The following is a 21037-nucleotide window of genomic DNA, read 5'->3' as shown; positions in this document are numbered from 1 at the left end:
GCGACGAGCATCATGGGGAGTGCCCGTGGGATCCGGCCGGAGAGGCAGTTGCCGGTGAGGTTGGGGAGGGCCGCAGCGAGGGAGAGAGGTTGGGGAGGGCTGCGGCGAGAGAGAGAGGTTGGGGAGAGCGAGGCGAGTTCGTGGGAAGGCACGTGGGTGGGCCCCGGAGAAAAAGGTGAGGAGAGAGGGAGTGGGAGGCTGACGGCGGGCCCAACCGCATGCAAAACACTCTCTCTCCTCCCCAGCTGCCCCCCGAGATCCTAGGAATGGGATGAGAGCGCCGGTCATAGTTTTGGCCAAATCCGGCAATATTTGTGCTCCTGGGGGCGCGAGTGGAAACTTTTTTGACCGCCGGCGCTGGAAAAGTGCTCTTGGGGGCCTTCCTGGGGGACGGGTGGAGATGCTCTTAGTGCCACCCTCTGAGTTACTTCTAGCCCAGTTGTATGACTTAAGGTGCATGGAACCGAAGAGCATCTTGCTGAAGATGGTCATCCCAGGTTTGTTGTGCAGAGGAATGACAACTTGCTTGGTGAAACGAATATACCAAACTAGTTACCCATAGCGACAAGCTAGATGAAGCGTCGTTCAGATTGTAACAATTGTTGTAGTATCACGCATGTAGGTCCTAGACGGCGAACCGACACGGCATCAATATGCACTTCATCTGGAAACAAACAATGTTGGAGACACACGTCGGCTGCCAGTTCTCCCTTCGCCCTCGCCTCCTCTCCAGCCGGAGAGAATTAAAAGAGGATCTCCTGCCTAGATATCTCATTTTTGAGTGTGCCATGGCCGCCAGACACCACCGACCCGTCGGAACAGGAGGGTCGACCCAAATTTGGGAGCCGATGGTTGTAACAGCCATTATCATAGCTTGCACATTTGTGAGGATAGTTAGCCTCGTATTTATTGAATTATGAAATGTATTTATCAAAAATTGCCTTTCTTATGCACGAAATAGATATGAGGCCGCATGTACACCTTATTTTTCTTCCAACCAATAAAATCTAGAGATTCTAATAACATGCTAAAGTGTGTCTATCACTAAATGATGCTATTTGAAAAGACAATGTTGTGTTAGTACTCTCTAGTGTCTATTAGTTCAAAGACTATGCTAAATGAAGCTAGACGGAGCGCTGTTCAGATCATGGTAACAATGGTCATGCAGCTTCCTAGACGACGAAGTGCCACGGCATCGTTACACCCTTCATCCAGAAGTTGTTGGTTTTCTCCTTGAGCCAGGAGTACTGTGAGCCAACCAAACCCTGAAACCAGTGGTCGTTTTCATCAACGAGCATAAGCAAGCATCTAGACGTTCTTCATAAACTGAATTCAAGACTGGAAGAAAACACTCACCAGTTGTGTTTCAGAACTGAGACTCGCTGTAGTACGCGCAGTTCCTGCCAGCAACGCTGTTCTAAGGGGGTCCCATCACGTCGAGAATAGCGCAAGTGGTAAGCACCATGAAGAAGTGCAGGTTGCCTCTGTTTTCAGGGTACAGAACTATGGCCTCGGCTGAAGCATCAACAACAGTATTTGTGCTTATCATTGCTAGATGAGCCCCTGAAGTGAGTGGTCAGGATAAGAAGTAGATCAGGAAACGATTTGTCGGCGACTGGAGCATTGCTAAAGAAACGAAGGAAATAGAGGAACGGGGAATGAAACTATGAATTTATCATATGATGTGGTGAGCGCATTAGCGCCACCCTCTGAGTTACTTCTAGCCCACTCATCCGACTTAAGGTGCATGGACCAAAGAGCATCTTCCTGAAGACAGTCACCCCGGGTTGGTTGTGTAGAGGAATGACAGCATGCTTGGGTAAACAGAAGATACCAAACTAGTTACCCACAGCAACTAGGTAGATGAAGCACCATTCAGATGGTAACAATTGTTGTAGGATCACGCATGCAGGTCCTACAAGACGAACCGCCACGGCATCGGTCTGCACTTCATCTGGAAACCAGCCACGCTAGAGACACCCACCGGCCGCCACTTCTCCCTCCGCCCGTCGCCTCCTTGCCAGACAGAGAGAATTAAAGAGGATCTTCTACCTAGATATCTCTTTTTTTAAGTGTGCTTTGGATGCCGGACGTCACCGACCCATCGGAACAGGTGGGTCGACCCAAATTTGGGTTCCGATTGTTGTAATAGCCATTACCATGGCATGTGCATTTGTGAGGATAGTTAGCCTCGTATTTATTGAATTATGAAATGTATTTATCAAAAATCACCTTTCTTCGTGCTCGAAATATAAATGAGGCCGCATGTACACCTTATTTTTTTTGAACAAAAAAAATCTAAAGATTCTAATAACATGCTAAAAGTGTGTATACCACTAATTGATGCAATTTTAAAAGACAATGTTGTGTCAGTACTCTCTAGAGTCTGTTGGTTCAAATACTTTGCTTAAAATGAAGCTATTTGGAAAGTCGATGGAATTGGAACACAATGGAGGAGGAGAGTGCGAGAGGAAACTTCTTCCTGTGGGTGACGCGAATACTACCTCTGGTTTCTTTTTAATTATTTTTTGCTCAAGTATTCTTTTTCTATCCCAAACATTATTTCTTATTTTCTTTCATTTATTGGGTTATTCATTGCCATATATTCTTACATCCTCACTCTCAGCCGCTTGGGTCTTTCCCATGCTTCGCCAGGTCAGGAGGACGCACATGCAGTAAAGTGGACGCGGAGGCACACGCGTTCAAGGTGGGCGCGCAAGCCTGCCACGCTACAGACACCCGCCAGCCGCCGCTTCTCCCACCCGCGTGGCCTCCTCACCAGGCAGGGCAGGCCATCTATCACCCTACATCACATGTGTCTGTCCAATGTTTTGCTTCCCAATATATTTATTTTTCTTCCCTTTTTCATTTTTGGAAAAGAAACAGAAATGTTTTTGATTCCAGACCCATTAGTTAAGCTAGATTGTACACGTGAATATCGCGACACACGACAAGAAGATCACAGACCACATGAGGTAGTTTCATGCCTGATAAATAAGGGTAAAAAGAGTTTGCTAGCCTGGTGAGAGCTAGGTTGGATTGACTTACAGCCAACCTTTCGCCAGTTAGAACTGTACTTATCTATATTAACAAGTTAGATGAAGCATCATTCAGATGGTCATAATTGTTGTTGGATTATGCATGCAGGTCATAGACGACGAACCACCACGGCGTTGGTATGCACTACATCTGGAAAGCAGCCACGCTGGAGACACCCGATGGCCACCACTTCTATTTTTTGAGTGTGATAGGGCAACCGGACGCCACCGACCCATCAGAATAGGTGGGTCGACCCAAATAGGGTTCCGAGGGTTGTAGTAACCATTACCATGGCATGTGCATTTGTGAGGATAGTTATCCTCGTATTTATTTTATTATACAATGTATTAAAAAAATCGCCTTTCTTCATAATCGAGATGGAAATGAGGCTGCATGTATAGCTTATTTTTTTGAACCAATAAAATCTAGAGATTCTAATAACATGCTAAAAGTGCGTCTACCACTAAAAGATGCTATTTGAGAAGACAATGTTGTGTGAGTACTCTCTAGAGTCTATTGGTTCGAACAAGATGCTAAATGATGCTATTTGGAATTGGAACACAATGGAAGAGGAGAGCGCAAGAGGAAACTGCTTCTTCCGGGCGAGGCGAATACTACCTCTGGTTTCTTTTTCATTATTTATTACTCAAGTATTGTTTTTCTATCCCTAACATTATTCCTTCTTTACATTCATATATTGGGTTATTTGCCATATATTCGTACTCCCTCCCTCTCAGTCGTTCGGGTCCCACCCATGCTTTGCCAGGTCAGGCGGACACGCGCGCGGTAAACTGAACGCGAAGACGGTGCGGTCCATGTGAGCGCGCAATCCTGCCACGCTACAGACACCTGTCGGCTGCCGCTTCTCCCACCCACGTTGCCTCCTTGCCAGGCAGGGTAGGCCATATATCGCCACATATCACATGTGTCTATCCAATGATTTACTTCCCAATATATTTATTGTTCTTCCCAATAGAAAGGTTGCTGATTCTTGACCAAGCTAGACTATACACGTCAAAACCATGGCGCACGACAAGAAGATCGCGAACCACAGGAGATAATTTGAACCCCGACGAATAAGGGTAAAAACAAGATTTTGCTAGCCTTGTCAGAGCTAGGTTGGACTGACTGACTGCCTGCCTTTCGTAGGTTACAACTATTATCTACAACAAGCTAGACGGAGTGCCGTTAAGATCAGGGTAACAATGGTCATGCAGGTTCTAGACGACGAAGTGCCACGACATCATTACACCATTCATCCGATAGTTATTGGGTATCTCCTTGAGCCAGGAGCACCGTGCGTCAACCACACCTAAAACCAGAGGACATTTTTGTTAGCGAGCAGAAGCAAGCATCCAGATGTTCTTCATAAGATGAATTCAAGATTGGAAGAAAACACTCACCAGCTGTATTTGAGAATGGGGACTTGCTATAGTACGAGCACTCCCTGCCAGCAACGCTGTTGTAAGGGGTCCCATCACGTCGAGAGTAGCGCAAGGGGTAAGCGTCGTGAAGTAGTGCAGGTTGCCTCCGTTTTCTGGGTACAAAACTATGGTCTCGGCTGAAGCATCAAAAACAGTGTTTGTGTTTATGTTTGCTAGACGAGCCCCTGAAGTGAGTGGTCAGGACAAGAAATAGATCGGCAAACGATTTGTCTGTGACAGGAGCATTACTAAAGAAAAGAAGGAAATAGAGGAACAGGGAATGAAACTACTAACTTACCATCTGATGTGGTGAGCCCATTAGTTCCACCCTCTGAGTTACTTCTAGCCTAGTCATACGACTTAAGGTTCATGGAACTGAAGAGCATCTTGCTAAAGACGGTCATCCCGGTTTTGTTGTGCAGTGGAATGACAACATGCTTGGGTAAACAGAAGATACCAAACTAGTTACCCACGGAACCAAGCTAGATGAAGCGTCATTCGAATTGTAACAATTATTGTAGTATCATGTATGTAGGTCCTAGATGGCGAACCGCCACGGTATCAGTATGCACTTCATACGGAAACCAACAATGTTAGAGACACTCGCCGGCTGCCACTTCTCCCTTCGACCCTCGCCTCCTCGCCAGCCGGGGAGACTTTAAAGAGGATCTCCTGCCTAGATATCTCATTTTTGAGTGTGCCATGGCAGCCGGACACCACCGACCCCTCGAAACAGAAGGGTCTAATAGATCTGAAAATAAAAGCAAAGGAAAATAGATCGCAAAGGCAAATATAATAAAGAAGAGACCTAGGGGCCGTAGGTTTCACTAGTGGCTTCTCTCGAGAAAAGTAGCAAACGGTAGGTGAACAAATTACTTTTGGGAAATTGATAGAACTTCAAATAATCATGACGATATCCAGGAAATGATCACTATATAGGCATCACGTCCAAGATTAGTAGACCGACTCCTGCCTGCATCTAGTACTATTACTCCACACATCGACTGCTATCCAGCATGCATCTAATGTATCAAGTTCATGGAAAAACGGAGTAATACGATAAGAACGATGACATGATGTAGACAAGATCTATTTATTTAAAAATAGACCCCATCTTGTTATCCTTAATAGCAACGATAGATACGTGTCGTTTCCCTTTCTGTCACCGGGATCAAGCATCGTAAGATCGAACCCATTACAAAGCACCTCTTCCCATTGCAAGATAAATATATCAAGTTGGCCAAACAAAACCCAAATATAGGAGAAGAACTATGAGGCTATAAGCAATCATGCATATAAGAGATCAAAGAAGACTCAAATAACTTTCATGAATAAAAAGGTAGATCTGATCATAAACTCAAAGTTCATCGGATCCCAACAAACACACCGCAAAAAGAGTTACATCATATGGATCTCCAAGAGACCATTGTATTGAGAATCAAACGAGAGAGAGGAAGCCATCTAGCTACTAACTACGGACCCGTAGGTCTACAAAGAAATACTCACGCATCATCGGAGAGGCACCAATGGACATGATGCACCCCTCCGAGATGGTGTCTAGATTGAATCTGTGGTTTCAGGAACTTGGGGTGGCTGGAATTGATTTTCGTCGACTCCCCTAGGGTTTCTGGAATATTGGGGTATTTATAGAGCAAAGAGGCGGTTTGGGGGCACTCGAGGTGGGCACAACCCACCTAGGCGCGCCCTGGTGGGTTGTGCTCCCCTGGAAGCATCCCCAGGTGCTTCTCCGGCTCACCGGATGTCTTCTGGTCCAAAAAAATCCACAAAAAGTTTCACTGCGATTGGACTCCGTTTGGTATTGATTTCCTGTGATGTAAAAAACATGCAGAAAACACCAACCGACACTTGGCACTATGTAAATAGGTTAGTACCAAAAATGATATAAAATGACTATAAAACGACTATAAAACATCCAAGAATGATAATATAACAGCATGGACAATAAAAAATTATAGATACGTTAGAGACGTATCAAGGGTCGACCCAAATTTGGGCTCCGATAGTTGTAACAGCTATTACCATGGCATGCGCATTTATGAGGATAGTTAGCCTCATGTTTATAGAATTATGCAGTGTATTTATCAAAAATTGCCTTTCTTCATGCTCGAAATAGATATGAGACCGCATGTACATTCCTTCGAACCAATAAAATCTAGAGATTCCAATAACATGCTAAAAGTGTGTATACCACTAATTGATTGTATTTGAAAAGACAATGTTGTGTCTCACTATTCTCTAGAGTCTATTGGCTAAAATACTATGCTAAATGAAGCTAGACGGAGCGTCGTTCAAATCATGGTAACAATGGTCATGCAGGTTTCTAGACGACGAAGTGTGACGGCATCGTTAAGCCCTTCGTCTAGAAGTTGTTGGGGATCTCCATGAGCCAGGAGTACTATGCGCCAACCACACCTGAAACCAGAGGATGTTTTCGTCAGCGAGCAGAAGCAAGCATCTAGATGTTCTTCATAAACTGAATTCAAGACTGGAAGAAACCACTCACCAGCTGTGTTTCAGAACCTAGACTCGCTGTAGTACGCGCAGTTCCTGCCAGCAACGTTGTTGTAAGGGGGTCACATCAAGTCGAGAATAGCGCAAGTGGTAAGCACTGTGAAGGAGTGCAGGTTGGCTCTGTTTTCAGGGTACATAACTATGGCCTCGGCTGAAGCGTCACCAATAGTGTTTGTGGTTATCATTGCTAGACGAGCCCCTGAAGTGAGTGGTTAGGACAAGAAGTAGATCAAGAAACGATTTGTAAGCGACAGGAGCATTGCTAAAGAAAATAAGGAAATAGAGGAATGGGGAATGAAACTTACCATATGTGGTGGTGAGCGCATTAGCGCCACCCTCTGAGTTACTTCTAGCCCAGTCATCCGACTTAAGGTGCATGGAACCAAAGAGCATCTTACTGAAGACAGTCATCCCGGGTTGGTTGTGCAGAGGAATGACAGCATGCTTGGGCAAACAGAAGACACCAAACTAGTTACCCACAACAACTAGGTAGAAGAAGCACCATTCAGATGGTAACAATTATTTTAGGATCCCGCTTGCAGGTCCTAGAAGACGAACCGCCATGACATCGGTCTGCACTTCATCTGGGAACCAGCCACGCTAGAGACACCCACCGGCCGCCACTTCTCCCTCCGCTCGTCGCATCCTTGCCAGCCAGAGAGAATTAAAAGAAGATCTCCTACCTAGATATCTCTTTTTCTAAGTGTGCCTTGGATGCCGGACACCACCGACCGATCTGAACAGGTGGGTCGACCCAAATTTGGGGTCCGATGGTTGTAACAACCATTACCATGGCATGCGCATTTGTGAGGATATTTAGCCTCGTGTTTATAGAATTATGTAGTGTATTTATCAAAAATCGCCTTTCTTGATGCTCGAAATAGAAATGTGGCCGCATGTACACCTTATTTTTCTTTGAACCAATAAAATCTAGAGATTCTAGTAACATGCTAAAAGTTTGTCTACCACTAATTGATGCTATTTTAAAAGACAATGTTGTGTCACTACTCTCTAGAGTTTGTTGGTTCAAACACTATGCTAAATGAAACTATTTGGAAAGTCGATGGAATTGGAACACAATGGAGGAGGAGAGCGCGAGAGGAAACTTCTTCCTGTGGGTGAGGCAAATACTACCTCTGGTTTCTGTTTAATTATTTATTGCTCAAGTATATTTTTTCTATCCCAAACGTTATTCCTCTTTACTTTCATTTATTGGGTCATTTATTGCCATATATTCTTACACCCTCCATCTCAGCCATTTGGGTCTCTCCTATCCTTCGCTAGGTCAGGCAGATGCGCACGAAGTAAAATGGACGCGGAGGCACGCGCGCTCCACATGGGCGCGCAAGCCTGCCACGCTACTGTCACCCGCCAGCCGCCGCTTCTCTCACCTGCGTTGCCTCCTCGCCAGGCAGGGCAGGCCATCTATCACCCTACATCAAATGTGTCTGTCCAATGTTTGCTTCCCAATATATTTATTTTTCTTCCCCTTTTCATTTTTGGAAAAGAAACAGAAACGTTTCTGATTCCAGATCCATTAGTTAAGCTAGATTGTACATGTGAATATCGCGACGCACGACAAGAAGCTCATGGACCACATGAGATAGTTTCATTCCCGATAAATAAGGGTAAAAAAGAGTTTGCTAACCTGGTGAGAGCTAGGTTGGATTGCTTACTGCCTGCCCTTCGCTAGTTAGAACTGTACTTATCTATTTCAACAAGTTAGATGAAGAATCGTTAAAATGGGCACAATTGTTGTTGGATTACGCATGCAGGTCCTAGACGACGAACCACCACGGCGTCGGTATGCACTACATCTGGAAACGATCCACGCTGGAGACACCCGCTGGCCGCCTCTTCTATTTTTTGAGTGTGCTAGGGCAACCGGACACCACCGACCCATGAGAAAGGTGGGGCGACACAAATAGGGTTCCGATGGTTGTAATAACCGTTACCATGGTGTGTGCATTTGTGTGGATAGCTAGCCTCGTATTTATTGTATTATGCAATGTATTAAAAGAATCGCCTATATTCCTACTCGACATGGAAATGAGGCTGCATGTACAACTTACTTTTCTCTAAACCAATAAAATCTGGAGATTCTAATAGCATGCTAAAAGTGTGTCTACCAGTAAATGATGCTATTTGAGAAGACAATGTTGTGTTACTACTCTCTAGAGTCTATTGGTTCGAACATGATGTTAAATGATGCAATTTGGAAAGACGATGGAATTGGAACACAATGGAAGAGGAGAGCGCAAGAGGAAGCTGCTTCTTTTGGGCGAGGTGAATACTACCTCCGGTTTCTTTTTCATTATTTATTACTCAAGTATTGTTTTTGTATCCCTAACATTATTCCTTCTTTACATTCATATATTGGGTTATTTATTGCCATATATTCATACTCCCTCCCTCTCAGTCGTTCGGGTCTCACCCATGCTTTGCCAGGTCAGGCGGACACATGTGCGGTAAACTGGACGCGAAGACGGCGCAGTCCATGTGGGCGCGCAATCCTTCCACGCTACAGACACCCACCGGCTGCCAGGAAGGGTAGGCCATCTATCGGCACATATCACATTTGTCCTTCCAATGCTTTGCTTCCCAATATATTTATTTTTCTTCTGTTTTTCATTTTTTGAACATAAATAGAAAGGTTTCTGATTCCAACCAAGCTAGACTTTACACGTGAAAACCACGACCCACGACAAGAAGATCGCGAACCACAGGAGATAGTTCCTTCCCCGACGAATAAGGGTAAAAAGAAGATTTTGCTAGCCTGGTCAGAGCTAGGTTGGACTGACTGACTGCCTGCCTTTTGCAGGTGACAACTGTTATCTACAGCAAGCTAAACAAAGCGCCGTTAAGAGTAACAATGGTCATGCAGGTTCTTGACGACGAATTGCCACGACATTGTTACACCCTTCATCCAATAATTGTTGGGGATCTCCTTGAGCTAGGAGTACCGTGCGTCAACCACACCTGATACCAGAGGACATTTTTGTCAATGAGCAAAAGCAAGCATCCAGATTTTCTTCATAAACTGAATTCAAGACTGGAAGAAAACACTCACCAGCTGTATTTGAGAATGGGGACATGCTATAGTACGAGCAGTCCCTGCCAGCAGCGCTGTTCTAAGGGGTCCCATCACGCCGAGAGTAGCACAAGGGGTAAGCGCCGTGGACTAGTGCATGTTGCCTCCGTTTTCAGGGTACAAACTATGGTCTCGGCTGAAGCGTCAACAACAGTGTTTGTGTTTATCTTTGCTAGATGACCCCTGAAGTGAGTGGTCAGGACAAGAAATAGATCACCAAACGATTTGTCACCGACAGGAGCATTGCTAAAAAAAGAAGGAAATAGAGGAACATGGAATGAAACTATTGACTTACCATCTGATGTGGTGAGCTCATTAGTTCCACCCTCTAAGTTACTTCTAGCCCAGTCATACGACTTAAGGTGCATGGAACCGAAGAGCATCTTGCTGAAGACGGTCATCCCGGGTTTGTTGTGCAGAGGAGTGACAACATGCTTGGGTAAACAAAAGATACCAAACTAGTTACCCACAACAACAAGCTAGATGAAGTGTCATTCCGATTGTAACAATTCTCGTAGTATCACGCATGTAGGTCCTAGCTGGCGAACCGCCATGGCATCAGTATGCACTTCATCCGGAAACCAACAATGTTGGAGACACTTGCCAGCTGCCACTTCTCCCTTCGACCCTCGCCTCCTCGCCAGCCGGTGAGAATTAAAAGAGGATCTCCTGCCTAGATATCTCTTTTTTGAGTGTGCCATGGCAGCCGGACACCACCGACCCATCGGAACAGGAGGATCGACCCAAATTTGGGCTCCGATGGTTGTAACATCTATTACCATGACATTTGCATATATGAGGATAGTTAGCCTCTTGTTTATAGAATTTTGAAGTGTATTTATCAAAAATCGCCTTTCTTCATGCTCGAAATAGATTGTATCTGAAATCTAGAGATAAAATCTAGAGGCCGCATTTACACATTATTTTCCTTCGAACTAATAAAATCTGGAGACTCTAATAACATGCTAAAAGTGTGTATACCACTAATTGATTGTATTTGAAAAGACAATGTTTTGTCACTACTCTCTAGAGTCTATTGGTTAAAATACAATGGTAAATGAAGCTAGACGGAGCGCCGTTCAGATCATGGTAACAATGGTCATGCAGGTTCCTAGATGACGAAGTGGGATGGCATCATTACGCCCTTCATCCAGAAGTTGTTGGGGATCTCCTTGAGCGAGGAGTCCCATGCGCCAACCGCACCTGAAACCAAAGGACGTTTTCATCAGCGAGTAGAAGCAAGCATCTAGATGTGTTCTTCATATACTGAATTCAAGACTGGAAGAAAACACTCACCAGCTGTGTTTTAGAACCGAGACCCGTTGTAGTACGTGCAGTTCCTGCCAGCAAAGTTGTTGTAAGGGGGTCCAATCAGGTCGAGCATAGTGCAAGTGGTAAGCACCATGAAGCAGTGCAGTTTGCCTCCGTTTTCAAGGTATAGAACTATGGCCTCGGCTGAAGCGACAACAACAGTGTTTGTGTTTATCATTACTAGACGAGCCCCTGAAGTGAGTGGTCAGGACAAGAAGTAGATCAGCAAACGATTTTTTAGCGGCATGAGCATTGCTCAAGAAAATAAGGAAATAGAGGAATGGGGAATGAAACTATGAACTTACCATATGAGGTGGTGAGCGCATTAGCGCCATTCTGTGAGTTACTTCTAGCCCAGTCATCCGACTTAAGGTGCATGGAACCAAAGTGCATCTTCCTGAAGACAGTCATCCCAGGTCGGTTGTGCGGAGGAATAACAACATGCTTGGGTAAACAGAAGATGCCAAACTAGTTACCCACAGCTATTTAGACGGAGCACCATTCAGATGGTAACAATTGTTGTAGGATCACGCATGCAGGTACTAGAAGACGAACCTCCACGGTATCGGTCTGCACTTCATCTGGAAACTAGACACGCTAGAGACACCCTCCGGTCGCCACTTCTCCCCCCGCCCATCGCCTCCTTGCCAGCCAGAGAGAATTAAAAGAGGAACTGCTGCCTAGATATCTCTTTTTTTAGTGTACCTTGGATGCAGGACACCACCGTCCCATCGAAACAGGTGGGTAGACCCAAATTTGGGTTCGGATGGTTGTAACAGCCATTACCATGGCATGCGCATTTGTGAGGATAGTTAGCCTCGTGTTTATAGAATTATGTAGTTTATTTGTCAAAAATCGCCTTTCCTCATGCTCGAAATAGAAATCAGGAAGCATGTACACCTTATTTTTCTTTGAAACAATAAAATCTAGAGATTCTAGTAACATGCTAAAAGTGTGTCTACCACTAATTGATGCTATTTTAAAAGACAATGTTGTGTCACTACTCTCTAGAGTTTGTTGGTTCAAATACAATGCTAAATGAAGCTATTTGGAAATTCGATGAAATTTGAACACAGTGGAGGAGGAGAGCGCGAGAGGAAACTTCTTCCTGTGGGCGAGGCAAATACTACCTCTGGTTTCTTTTTGATTATTTATTGCTCAAGTATTCTTTTTCTATCCCAAACATTATTCCACTTTACTTTCATTTATTGGGTTATTTATTGCCATATGTTCTTACACCCTACCTCTCAGCCGTTTGGGTCTCTCCCATCCTTCGCCAGGTCATGCCGATGCGCGTGCAGTAAAGTGGACGCGGAGGCATGCGTGTTCCACATGGGCACGCAAGCCTGCTACGCTACAGACATCCACCAGCTGCCGCTTCTCCCACCCGCGTTGCCACCTCAACAGGAAGGGCAGGCCATCTATCACCCTACATCACATGTGTCTATCCAATGTTTTGCTTCCCAATATATTTATTTTTCTTCCCTTTTTCCTTTTTGGAAAAGAAACAGAAATGTTTCTGATTCCAGACCCATTTGTTAAGCTAGATTGTACACGTGAATGTCGCGACGCACGGCAAGAAGATCACAGACCACATGAGATAGTTTCATCCCCGATAAATAAAGGTAAAAAAGAGTTTGCTAGCCTGGTGAGAGCTAGGTTGGATTGACTTACTGCCTGCCTTTCGCTGGTTAGAACCGTACTTATCTACATCAACTAGTTAGACGAAGCATTGTTCAGATGATCACAATTGTTGTTCGATTACGCATGCAGGTCCTAGACGGCGAACCACCACGGCGTCCGTACGCACTACATCTGCAAATCACCCACGCTAGAGACACCCGCTGGCCGCCACTTCTATTTTATAAGTGTGCCAGGGCAACCGGACACCACCGACCCATCGGAACATGTGGGTCGACCCGAATTGGGTTCCGATGGCTGTAACAGCCATTACCATGGCATGTGCATTTGCGAGGATACTTAGCCTCGTATTTATTGTATAATGCAATGTATTAAAAAAAACGCCTTTCTTCATACTCGAGGCGGAAATGAGGCTGCATGTAACGCTTATTTTTCCTTGAACCAATAAAATCTAGAGATTCTAATAACATGCTAAAAGTGTGTCTACCACTAAATGATGCTATTCGAAAAGACAATGTTGTGTTACTACTCTCTAGAGTCTACTGGTTCGAACACGATGCTAAATGATGCTATTTGGAAAGACGATGGAATTGGAACACAACGGCAGAGGAGAGCGCAAGAGGAAACTGCTTCTTTTGGGCGAGGTGAATACTACCGCCAGTTTCTTTTTCATTATTTATTGCTAAAATATTGTTTTCCTATCACTAACATTATTTCTTCTTTACATTCATATATTGGGTTATTTATTGCCATATATTCGTACTCCCTCCCTCTCAGTCGTTCGGGTCTCACCCATGCTTTGTCAGGTCAGGCGGACACGTGTGCATTAAACTGGATGTGAAGACGCGCACAGTCCATGTGGGCGCGCAATCCTGCCACGCTACAGACATCTGTCGGCTGCCGCTTCTCCCACCCGCGTTGCCTCCTTGCCAGGCAGAGTAGGCCATATATCGCCACATATCTCATGTGTCTGTCCAATGCTTTGCTTCCCAATATATTTATTTTTCTTCTGTTTTTCAATTTTTTGAAATAAACAGAAAGGTTTCTGATTCCAGACCAAGCTAGATTGTACACGTGAAAACCACGACGCACGACAAGAAGATCGCGGACTATAGGAGATAGTTTCAACCCCGACGAATAAGGGTAATTAAAAAGAAGATTTTGCTAGCCTAGTTAGAGCTAGGTTGCACTGCCTGCCTGCCTGCCTTTCGCAGGTTACAACTGTTATCTACAACAAGCTAGACGGAGTGCCATTAAGATCATGGTAACAATATTCATGCAGGTTCTAGACGACGAAGTGCCACGTCAATGTTATGCCCTTCATCTGATAGTTGTTGGGGATCTCCTTGAGCCAGGAGTACCGTGCGTCAACCACACCTGAAGCCAGAGGACAATTTCGTTAGCGAGCAGAAGCAAGCATCCAAATGTTCTTCATAAACTGAATTCAATACTGGAAGAAAACACTCACCAGCTGTATTTGAGAACGGGCACTTGCTATATATAGTACGAGCAGTCCCTGCCAGCAACGCTGTTGTAAGGGGTCCCATCATGTCGAGAGTAGCGCAAGGGATAAGCGCCGTGAAGTAGTGCAGGTTGCCTCCGTTTTCAGGGTACAGAACTATGGTCTCGGCAGAAGCGCCAATAACAGTATTTGTGTATATCTTTGCTAGACGAGCCCCTGAACTGACTAGTCCGGACAAGAAACAGATCAACAAACAATTTGTCAGCGACAGGAGCGTTGCTAAAGAAAAGAAGGAAATAGAGGAACAGAGAATGAAACTACTAACTTAGCATCTGATGTGGTGAGTACGTTAGTTCCAATCTCTAAGTTACTTCTAGCCCAGTCATACGACTTAAGGTGCATGGAACCGAAGAGCATCTTGCTGAACACGGTCATCCCAGGTTTGTTGTGCAGAGGAATGACAACATGCTTGGGTAAACAGAAGATACCAAACTAGTTACCCACAGCAACAAGATAGATGAAGCGTCGTTCAGATTGTAACAATTGTTGTAGTATCACGCATGTAGGTCCTAGACGGCGAACCGCCACGGCATCAATATGCACTTCATCCGGAAACCAACAATGTTGGAGACACCCACCGGCTGGCACTTCTCCCTTCGACCCTCGCCTCCTCGCCAGCCGAAGAGAATTAAAAGAGGATCTCCTGCCTAGATATCTCATTTTTGAGTGTGCCTGCAACCAGACACCACCGACCCATCGGAACAGGAGGGTCTACCCAAATTTGGGCTCCGATGGTTGTAACAACTATTACCATGGCATGTGCATTTATGAGGACAGCTAGCCTCGTGTATATAGAATTAAGCAGTGTATTTATCAAAAATCGCCTTTCTTCATGCTCGAAATAGATATGAGGCCGCATGTACACATTATTTTCTTTGAACCAATAAAATCTAGAGATTTTGATAACATGCTTAAAGTGTGTATACCACTAATTGATTGTATTTGAAAAGACAATGTTGTGTCACCACTCTTTGGAGTCTATTGGATAAAATACTATGCTAAATGAAGCTAGACGGAGCGCCGATTAGATCGTGCTAACAATGGTTACATAGGTTCTAGACGATGAAGTGCCACGTCATCGTCACGCCCATCATCCGATAGTTGTTGGGGATCTCCTTGAGCCAGGAGTACCGTGCGTAAACCACACCTGAAACCAGAGGACTCTTTCGTTAGCGAGCAGAAGCAAGCATCCAGATGTTCTTCATAAACCGAATTCAAGACTGGAAGAAAACACTCACCAGATGTATTTGAGAATGGGGACTTGCTATATATAGTACGAGCAGTCCTTGCCAGCAGCGCTGTTGTAAGGGGTCCCATCACTTCAAGAGTAGCGCAAGGGGTAAGCGCCGTGAAGTAGTGTAGGTTGCTTCCATTTTCAGGGTGCAAAACTATGGTCTCGGCTCAAGCGTCAACAATAGTGTTTGTGTTTATCTTTGCTAGAGGAGCCCCTGAAGTGACTGGTCTTGGACAAGAAATAGATTAGCAAACGATTTCTCAGCGACAGGAGCATTGCTGAAGAAAAGAAGGAAATAGACAAACAGGGAATGATACTACTAACTTACCATCAGATGTGGTCAGTGCATTAGTTCCACCCGCTGAGTTACTTCTAGCCCTGTCATACGACTTAAGGTGCATGGAACCGAAGAGCATCTTGCTGAAGACGGTCATCCCAGGTTTGTTGTGCAGTGGAATGACAACATGCTTAGGTAAACAGAAGATACCAAACTAGTTACCCACAGCAACAAGATAGATGAAGCGTCGTTCAGGTTGTAACAATTGTTGTAGTATCATGCATGTATGTCCTAGATGGCGAACCGCCACGGCATCAATATACACTTCATCCGGAAACCAACAATGTTGGAGACACCCACCAGCTGGCACTTCTACCTTCGACCCTCGCCTCCTCGCCAGCCGGAGAGAATTAAAAGAGGATCTCCCGCCTGATATCTCATTTTTTAGTGTTCCATGGCAGCCTGACACCACCGACTCATCAGAACAGGAGGGTCGACCCAAATTTGGGCTCCGATGGTAGTAGCAGCTATTACCATGGCATGTGCATTTATGAGGATAGCTAGCCTCATGTTTATAGAATTGTGCAGTGTATTTATCAAAAAATGCCTTTCTTCATGGTCGAAATAGATATGAGGCCGCATGTACACATTATTTTTCTTTGAACCAACAAAATCTAGAGATTCTAATAACATGCTAAAAGTGTGTACACCACTAATTGATTGTATTTGAAAAGACAATGTTGTGTCACTACTCTCTAGAGTCTATTGGTTAAAATACTATGCTAAATGAAGTTAGACGGAGCACCATTCAGATCATGGTAACAATGGTCATGCAGGTTCCTAGACGACAAAGTGCGATGGCATCGTTACACCCTTCATCCAGAAGTTGTTGGGGATCTCCTTGAGACAGGAGTACCGTGCGCCAACCACTCCTGAAACCATAGGACGTTTTCGTTAGCGAGCAGAAACAAGTATCTAGATGTTCTTCATAAACTGAATTCAATACTGGAAGAAAACACTCACCAATTGTGTTTCACAACCGAGACTCGCTATAGTACGCGCAGTTCCTGCCAGCAATGCTATTGTAAGGGGGTCCCATCACATCGAGAATAGCGCAAGTGCTAAGCATCGTGAAGCAGTGCGGGTTGCCTCCGTTTTCAGGGTACAGAACTATGGCCTCGGATGAAGTGTCAACAACTGTGTTTGGTTTATCATTTCTAGACGAGTCCTTGAAGTGAGTGGTTGGGACAAGAAGTAGATCAGCAAACGATTTGTCAGTGAAAGGAGCATTGCTAAAGAAAAGATGGAAATAGAGGAACAGGGAATGAAACCACGACCTTACCATATGAGGTGGTGAGCGCATTAGTGCCACCCTCTGAGTTACTTCTATCCTAGTCATCCGACTTAAGGTGCATGGAACCAAAGAGCATCTTCCTGAAGACAATCATCCCGGGTTGGTTGTGTAGAGGAACGACAGCATGCTTGGGTAAACAGAAGATGCCAAACTAGTTACCCACAGCAGCTAGGTAGATGAAGCACCACTCAGATGGTAACAATTGTTGTAGGATCACGCATGCAGGTCCTAGAAGACGAACTTCCATGGCATCGGTCTGCGCTTCATCTGGAAACCAGCCACGCTAGAGACACGCCGCCACTTCTCCCTTCGCCAGTCGCCTCCTTACCAGCCAGAGAGAATTGTAAGAGGATCTCCTACCTAGATATCTCTTTTTTTAGTGTGCCTTGGATGCTAGACACCACCGGCCCATCGGAACAATGGGTCGACCCAAATTTGGGTTCCGATGGTTGCAACAGCCATTACCATGGCATGTGCATTTGTGAGGATGGCTAGCCTCGTGTATATGGAATTATGTAGTGTATTTATCAAAAATTGACTTTCTTCATGCTCGAATTAGAAATGAGGCTGCATGTACACTTTATTTTTCTTTGAACCAATAAAATCTAGAGATTTTAATAACATGCTAAAAGTGTGTCTACCACTAATTGATGTTATTTTAAAAGGCAATGTTGTGTCACTACTCTCTAGAGTTTGTTGGTTCAAATACTATGCTAAATGAAGCTATTTGGAAACTCGATAGAATTGGAACACAATGGAAGAGGAGAGCGCAGGAGGAAACTTCTTCATGTGGGTGAGGCGAATACTACCTCTGGTTTATTTTTAATTATTTATTGCTGAATTATTCCTTTTGTATCCCAAACATTATGCCTCTTTACTTTCATTTATTGGATTATTTATTGCCATATATTCTTACACCCTCCCTCTTAGCCGTTTGAGGCTCTCCCATCCTTCGCCAGGTCAGGCGGACGCGTATGCAGTAAAGTGGAGGCGGAGGCACGCGCGTTCCACGTGGGCGAGCAAGCCTGCCATGCTACAGACACCCGCCAGCCGCCGCTTCTCCCACCTGGGTTGCCTCCTCACCACGCAAGGCTGGCCATCTATCACCCTACATCACATGTGTTTGTCCAATGTTTTGCTTCCCAATATATTTATTTTTATCCCCTTTTTCATTTTTGGAAAAGAAACAGAAATGATTCTGATTCCAGACCCATTAGTTAAGCTAGATTGTACATGTGAATATCGCGACGCACGACGAGAAGATCATGGAACACATGAGATAGTTTCGTACCGATAAATAAGGGTAAAAAAGAGTTTGCTAGCCTGGTGAGAGCAAGGTTGGATTGACTTACGGCCTGCCTTTCGCTGGTTAGAACTGTACTTATCTACATCAACAAGTTAGACGAAGCATCATTCAGATGGTCACAATTGTTGTTGGATTACGCATGCAGGTCCTAGACGACGAACCACCAGGGCGTCGGTATGCACTACATCTGTAAACCAGCCACGCTGGAAGCACCCACTCGCCGCCACTTCTATTTTTTGAGTGTGCCAGGGCAACCTGACACCACCGACCCATCTGAACATGTGGGTCGACCCAAATTGGGTTCTGATGGTTGTAACAACCATTACCATGGCATGTGCATTTATGAGGATAGTTAGCCTCGTATTTATTGTATTATGCAATGTATTAAAAAATTGCCTTTCTTTATACCCGAGATGGAAATGAGGCTGCATGTATAGCTTATTTTCCTTGAACCAATAAAATCTAGAGATTCTAATAACATGCTAAAAGTGTGTCTACCACTAAATGATGCTATTTGAAAAGACGTTGTGTTACTATACTCCAGAATGTATTGGTTCGAACACGATGCTAAATGATCCTATTTGGAAAGAATATGGAATTGGAACATAACGGAAGAGGAGAGCGCAAGAGGAAACTGTTTCTTCTGGGTGACGCGAATACTACCACCGGTTTCTTTTTCATTATTTATTGCTCAAGTATTTTTTTTCTATCCCCAACATTATTCCTTCTTTACATTCATATATTGGGTTCTTTATTGCCATACATTTCTACTCCCTCCCTCTTAGTCATTTGGGTCTCCCCATGCTTTGCCAGGTCAGGCAGACACGCCTGCAATAAACTGGACGCGAAGACGCGCGTGGTCCATGTGGGCGCGCAATCCTACCATGCTGCGGACACCCGTCGGTTGCCGCTTCTCCCACCCGCTTTGCCTCCTTGCCAGGCAGGGTAGGCCATCTACCGCCACATATCACATGTGTCTGTCCAATGCTTTGCTTCCCAATATATTAATTTTCTTCTGTTTTTCATTTTTCGAAAATAAACAGAAATGTTTCTGATTTTGGACCAAGCAAGACTGTACACGTGAAAACCACAATGCACGAGAAGAATATCGCGGACCACAGGAGATGGTTTCAACCCCTACGAATAAGGGTAAAAATAAGATCTTGCTAGCCTGGTCAGAGCTCGGTTGGACTGAATGACTGCCTGCCTTTCGCAGGTTACAACTGTTATATACAACTAGCTAGACGGAGTGCCGTTAAGATCATGGTAACAATGGTCATGCAGGTTCTGGATGACAAAGTGCCATGGCATCATTACGCCCTTCATCCGATAGTCGTTGGGGATCTCCTTGAGCCAGGAGTACCGTGTGTCAACCGCACCTGAAACCAGAGGACATTTTCGTCAGCGAGCAAAAGCAAGCATCCAGATATTCTTCATAAACTGAATTCAAGACTGGAAGAAAACACTCACCAGCTGTATTTGAGAATCGGGACTTTCTATAGTACGAGCAGTTCCTGCCAGCAGCGCTGTTGTAAGGGGTAAGCGCCGTGAAGCAGTGCAGGTTGCCTCCGTTTTCAGGCTACAGAACTATGGTCTCGGATGAAGCGATAACAGCAGTGTTTGTGTTTATCTTTGCTAGACGAGCCCCTAAAGTGAGTGGTCGGGACAAGAAATAGATCGGCAAACGATTTGTCCGCAACTGGAGCATTGCTAAAGAAAAGAAGGAAATAGAGCAACAGAGAATGAAACTACTAACTTACCATCTGAGGTGAGCGCATTAGTTCCACCCTCTTAGTTACTTCTAGCCCAGTCATACGAATTAAGGTGCTTGGAACCGAAGAGCATCTTGCTGAAGACGGTCATCCCGGGTTTGTTGTGCAGAGGAATGGTAACATGCTTGGGTAAACAAAAGATACCAAACTAGTTACCCACAGTAACAAGCTAGATGAAGCGTCGTTCAGATTGTAACAATTGTTGTAGTATCACACATGTAGGTCCTAAACGGCGAACCGCCATGGCATCAGTATGCACTTCATCTGGAAACCAACAATGTTGGAGACACCTGCAGGCTACCAATTCTCCCTTCGCCCCTCGCCTCCTCGCCAGCCGGAGAGAATTAAAAGAGGATTTCCTGCCTAGATATCTCATTTTTGAGTGTGCCATGGCAGCCGGACACCACCGACCCATCAGAAAAGGAGGGTTGACCCAAATTTGGGCTCCGATGGATGTAACAACAATTACCATGGCATGTGCATTTATGAGGAGAGTTAGCCTCATCTTTATAGAATTATCCAGTGCATTTATCA

At 44.9% G+C, this 21037-nt stretch overlaps 6 pseudogenes; all 6 read right to left on the bottom strand.

Annotated features, from left to right (window-relative positions):
- Nucleotides 1–1172: 1172 nt before the first annotated feature.
- LOC123161571 (plant cysteine oxidase 1-like) lies at nt 1173–2645 on the bottom strand (annotated as a pseudogene).
- A 1614-nt stretch (nt 2646–4259) lies between these two features.
- On the bottom strand, nt 4260–4867 carry LOC123179186 (plant cysteine oxidase 2-like; annotated as a pseudogene).
- A 6330-nt stretch (nt 4868–11197) lies between these two features.
- On the bottom strand, nt 11198–11808 carry LOC123179170 (plant cysteine oxidase 2-like; annotated as a pseudogene).
- A 2515-nt stretch (nt 11809–14323) lies between these two features.
- Nucleotides 14324–14986, bottom strand: LOC123179154 (plant cysteine oxidase 2-like; annotated as a pseudogene).
- Nucleotides 14987–15615: 629 nt separating this feature from the next.
- LOC123179138 (plant cysteine oxidase 2-like) lies at nt 15616–16228 on the bottom strand (annotated as a pseudogene).
- Nucleotides 16229–16911: 683 nt separating this feature from the next.
- Nucleotides 16912–20747, bottom strand: LOC123161564 (plant cysteine oxidase 3-like; annotated as a pseudogene).
- Between the last annotated feature and the right edge of the window lie 290 nt (nt 20748–21037).

The sequence above is a fragment of the Triticum aestivum genome, chromosome 1D, assembly GCF_018294505.1.
Source record: "Triticum aestivum cultivar Chinese Spring chromosome 1D, IWGSC CS RefSeq v2.1, whole genome shotgun sequence".
Classification (NCBI taxonomy): domain Eukaryota; kingdom Viridiplantae; phylum Streptophyta; class Magnoliopsida; order Poales; family Poaceae; genus Triticum; species Triticum aestivum.
Note: the sequence above shows the minus strand (reverse complement) of the source record. Positions and strands in the feature narration are given on the sequence as shown.